Here is a 5,148-nt window from a genome sequence, read left to right on the forward strand (position 1 = left end):
TTCAGGGGCGGATCCAGGAGGGTGTCCAGGAAGAAATAAAGGGATATGTTTCCTGTTTAATTTTTGTGGCGTTTTAAAAAGCTGCCGAAGACACTTGGGGGTTTAGGGAACCCCCCCAAGCAAATTAAAAAAAATTGGTGCATTCTGAGAGCATCTGATCAGTAATTTTGATGTCTAGAATGCAAGATGGAATTCCAAATATTTTTAGCAGAAAATTATCTTTCAAGTCATACTACAGTGAAATTCACCTCTGAATCGCACCCCGAACAATAAAATCGGGTTGAAAAACAAAAATTTATCAGATCCGGTCCCCCGGACGCCCCTCTTTGCCCATTTCTAGGTTTTTATAACGAATTTATATATATATAAAGAAATCTTTATCAGAAAAACTAGACCTAAAAAAAATTGGGATGAAATTTTTTAGGACACTGAAATTAAAGGTGGGGGTCCCGACCCCCTCCCTCCCGGACACCCCTCTAGATCCGCCCCTGCCGCTCGCTGCTTGTCATTCGTCGTTGATTAGCAGCCGTGACGAGGGGACACGCACACACGCCACGCGCCATAGTTTTATCGAAGGTAAACCATCGATGGTCCGCGATACGTAATGAGTTTCGAATCGCTGCGCATTTCTCGCGCGAATCCTCCGTAACGGCGGAGCGATCAGAAAACATCGCTGTTTAGACGCTCCGGCGACGAGGACAACAGTAGATGCTAGCGCCCTCTAGCGACGCAGCAGATCGTGGGGTGCATTAATGCAATCGTTATTTTATTTCTCGCTGACGGCAGCATAATGGGTTGCTAATAGATATGCACCCGATAACAACAATCTGACACACGACTAGTTTCTGTACAACTCTGAAACTAGTACTATGCACTAAACTTAACACTATACAGTGTATAATACTTGCCCCCCCCCCAAGTACGGACGGCAGCATCCACACAGCAGGCGCAGCTTATTACACGAACGTTAGTCTCACGGATCCACTCCCATCCCCCCTCCCTGCCCACCAGTCTGGGGACCACCCCCTCCCCCTCTACACCCCCGGGGTTACGAGGTATCTGTCTCTGAGACCAGCACGCCACCTGGAGACACAATCGATGATAGAGAGAGAGAGAGAGAGAGAGAGAGAGAGAGAGAGAGAGAGAGAGAGAGAGCCAATTAGGATATTAACAGTCGAAGATGAATCGGTCAACATGAGCGTATGGTTGTGAAAGACAATCAATAAGTATCGATAATAACGCTTCCCTCGGCATCAACCAGGTATATACAACCCCCTAACAACAGCATCCTACGACAGCAGCATCGCCATGGCAACCATCAACACGACCCTCGACGACGCTGACGTTACCATGGCGACAACATTCGCCGCTGCCGCTTCGTGGCTTCTCAACATCACCGCCGACGCGGGCGCCCTCTACAACGCCACACCACCTGGCGACGTCGACGCCGCTGGCGCCACCTATCGCTACGAGGAACTGAAGGTGAACGCGCGCTTCGCCGTGCAGACGGTCGCCGTTCCCATGGTGATGGTGTTTGGCGTCGTCGCGAACTCTCTATCGATCGTCGTATTAACGCGCAAACGCATGCAGTCGTCGACTAACTGGTATCTCGCCGCTCTCGCTGTCTTCGACCTCGCCTACCTCGTTCTCAGCTTCTCTCTGTCGCTCAAGCACAACAAGCGAGCAGCGCGCGCCGCCTGGTATAACTACTACCTACCGTGGGCTTACCCGCTAGCTGACATATGCAGTAACACGTCCGTGTGGCTCGTCGTTACCTTCACCGTGGAGCGCTACATCGCCGTGTGTCACCCGATCCGCGGCAAGCGCTGGTGTACGCAAGCGCGCGCCAAGCTAGCCACCGTCATCGTCTTCGCCACCAGCGCCCTCTGCGCCGCACCGACGTTCTTCGAGTGGCGCGCAAAACGCGTCGGGAACGCGAGCGAGGGGGCGTCACCGTTGGTGCGCGTGGCGCGCACGCCCCTGGCGGAGAGCGCCGCCTTCCAGCTTTACTTCTATTGGTTCACGGCAGCTGCCTTCGTCTTCATCCCCATCCTCCTCCTCCTCGTCTTCAACGGCTTCCTCATCCGCTCTCTAAAGACGGCGGCTACGATCCGCCGACAGATATCGACGCGCGCGACAAAGTCGCTGAAGAAAGCTCAGCAGGAGAACAAGACGACGTTGATGCTCGTTGCCGTCGTTCTTGTGTTTCTCGTCTGCCAGCTGCCGTCGGCGCTGCTTCTCATCTCGTCCAACTTCGTCGGCTACGACGACGTGGCGACGTGGAACCTGCTGACGGCACTCAACAACGTCAGTAATCTCCTGATGGCTGTCAACGCTTCCTGCAACTTCGTCCTGTACTCGCTGCTCAGCCGCAAGTTCCGGCAGACGTTTCGCGCCACCTGCTGCCCGTGCGTGCGGCACACGAAGACCGCAGAGCGCTCCCTCATGCTCCCGTACAGTGAGGCGAGCGGAGGAGGGGGAGGCAATCACACGAATGTGACGGAGGTAAACATGTACTCACGTCGCGTTAGCAACCAGCACTACAAGAACGGACGCGTCATCGCACGCGACGTCGCTCCCAGCTCATAGTGCCACCTGGCGACGAGAGAGAGAGAGCGATAGAGAGAGAGCAGCTGCAGCAGCGCGCTCCTGCGGCGAGGACCGCCTGCGGTGGGCGCTCTGGCGGTGAGAGTGCGAGAGACACACACGCACGCGTGCACGCACTGCGAACTCACCGAGATGGGAGTAGAAGAGCGAGAGAGAGAAAAAAAGAGAGCGGGAGAGAGAGAGAGAACAAGGGAGAAGGGAGAGGCTTTGGGACGGCGATACGAGAGAAAGGGAGCAATTAGGAGAACCGTGAATAATTAATAACACCACAGTCGAGTTTCGTGTACGAATACAAACTTTACCGTATTTATTTCGCAATATTTTGCGCCAATATCTATTCACGTTGTAACGAGACCGTACATGTACCCGTATGTAACACAGTTCGCTGTCACCAACGACAATCCAGTCTGTCGCTCTCTCACCTCTAAGACCCTAAACCAATCGGATAGGTACGGAGGCAGCAGCAGCTTATAAGCCTGGATAATAACAGCCTGTGTTTGTATGTGCTGATCCGCGCGATCCGCCGACACCCTCTCTCTCCATTACGATGAGGGGTGATGAGGGCGGAGAGCGACACGGGCGTGATATAAGCGCATGCTGCCAGGGATGCCGTGACTCCCCCGGGACTGCTGCTGCTGCTGCTGCTGCTGCTGCTGCTGCTGCTGCTGCTACTGCGACGGAGGCTGCGGCGTCCCCGGCAACCGCATCCGTAACGACGCGCATCCCTCGATCGCGCCCCGACTACGCGTTCACTTGTCCGCCTCGCTGTCCGCTTTTTAGCAGCGTTCTAATCGCTGCGTTCGTGTTTCGCCGGTCGTTTCTATCGCGCCTTCATCACTCGCGAATCCGTAACCACGCGAAGATACTCGTTGCCCCGGCAACCGCAACGAGGACAGCAGTTCGGCATCTGCGATGCCTAGTGACCGACGGGGACATGCGCACGCGCTCCGCGACTCGATTCCACCCCCTACCCGAGGTATCCATCTGTGACAGAAAAGGCTGTGTCACAGCTGATCCCTCGCTACAACCCCCCAGCCCCACCCCCGAGTCATGCACACCGCCCTTTCTCTCCTCTCCATCTTGGTCCCACAGTGCTGCAGTGAGGTGAGGAGCCAACAGTGCTGCAGTGAGGTGAGGTGCTGAGAACAGACTTCAAGAACAGATCTTCATGTCGACCACACTTCAACACAGGTGGCAGCACGTGTACTCGAAAATTCGCTTGATTAAGCGAAGCGGAATGCGGTGAATCAGTCCAGATCAAAAACTAACGCATCATCGTCGTCACAGCCGCCGCCGCCGCCGCCGCCGCCGCCGCCGCTGCTGTTACTGTCACTGTTCAGCATTACGATGGGAGGTGGCGCCACTGTCGTGTCACCGGCCAGTGTGGAGAGGGCGCTGGTGTCGCCGTTTTGCCGCTGGTCGACGGTGGGGCCCCCTGGTGAACGCGCTGCAGTCTTGCTGAACTTTGCACTTTGAACTGTCTTACCGATCCACTCAGCTGCTCGCTTGTTCTTCTGACCAGGCTTCGTCTTCGCGTCGCCATGGTTACTAACAGTAGCTCCTGCACGAGACAACAACAAGAGAGCAAGTTAGCACGGTACAAAAACAAGAGGACATTCTCGGCGATGCAAGACTGCTAAACACTTCGTTGTTTCCCATGGGCTGGCTACGGCTCGCCCGTGTGTAGTGCGTATCTCTCCTTCCCCCTCTCCCACTGCTTCTCTCCCTTCTTAAATTATACAGCTATCACTTCCTCTGCCTCTCTCCTCTTCTCTCCTTCCCTCTCTCTCTCTCTGCCTCGAGCTGTAAGTTGTGTGTGCATTTTCATAACATAAGAATCTATATTGTCGTTTGCTTGCCCCACTTATCAGGGCCGTAGGCTGGGCAAATTCCTAGGGGGGGGGGCAGTGGCAGATCCAGGATTTCAAGGAGGGGGTGAGAAACAAGTGGGGAGTCTGGGGAAATTTTTTTTGAAAATGTAGATCGCAGGAGATGGTATTTGAGGCACTTTTGAGTACATGAACAGCCTTCATTCTGACTACGACAATTCTCTTTTAGTAGAACAATTTATTTTTTTAATTTTGCTCCAAAATCTAGGGGGGGGCAGCAGCCACTTTGCCCCCCCCCCCGGAGGCTACGGCCCTGCTTATATAGATAGTGGCGCATATATATATATATATATAAATATATATACACACAAACAGGAATATATGTGCATTTATGAATATATAAAAATATTTATTTTACTGCGCTTGATAGTCGTGGAAATTGAACATGAATAAACCCTCGTGATGTAACGCACCGACGATTTCTGTTGTTAGTCGTGTTGAATTATTACGATGCAGGAGAGAGATGAGGCGGGAGCTTCCTCAGCAGGGAGCGAAGCAGAGAGAGGGAGAGAGAGAGAGAGGGGGAGAGAGAAAGAGAGAGAGAGAGAGAGAGAAAGAGAGAGAGAGAGAGAGAGAGAGAGAAAGAGAGAAAGAAAGAGAGAGAGAGAGAGAGAGAGAGAGAGAGAGAGAGAGAGAGAGAGAGAGAGAGAGA

This window comes from Priapulus caudatus, unplaced genomic scaffold (genome assembly GCF_000485595.1).
Source record: "Priapulus caudatus unplaced genomic scaffold, Priapulus_caudatus-5.0.1 Scaffold332, whole genome shotgun sequence".
NCBI lineage: Eukaryota > Metazoa > Priapulida > Priapulimorpha > Priapulimorphida > Priapulidae > Priapulus > Priapulus caudatus.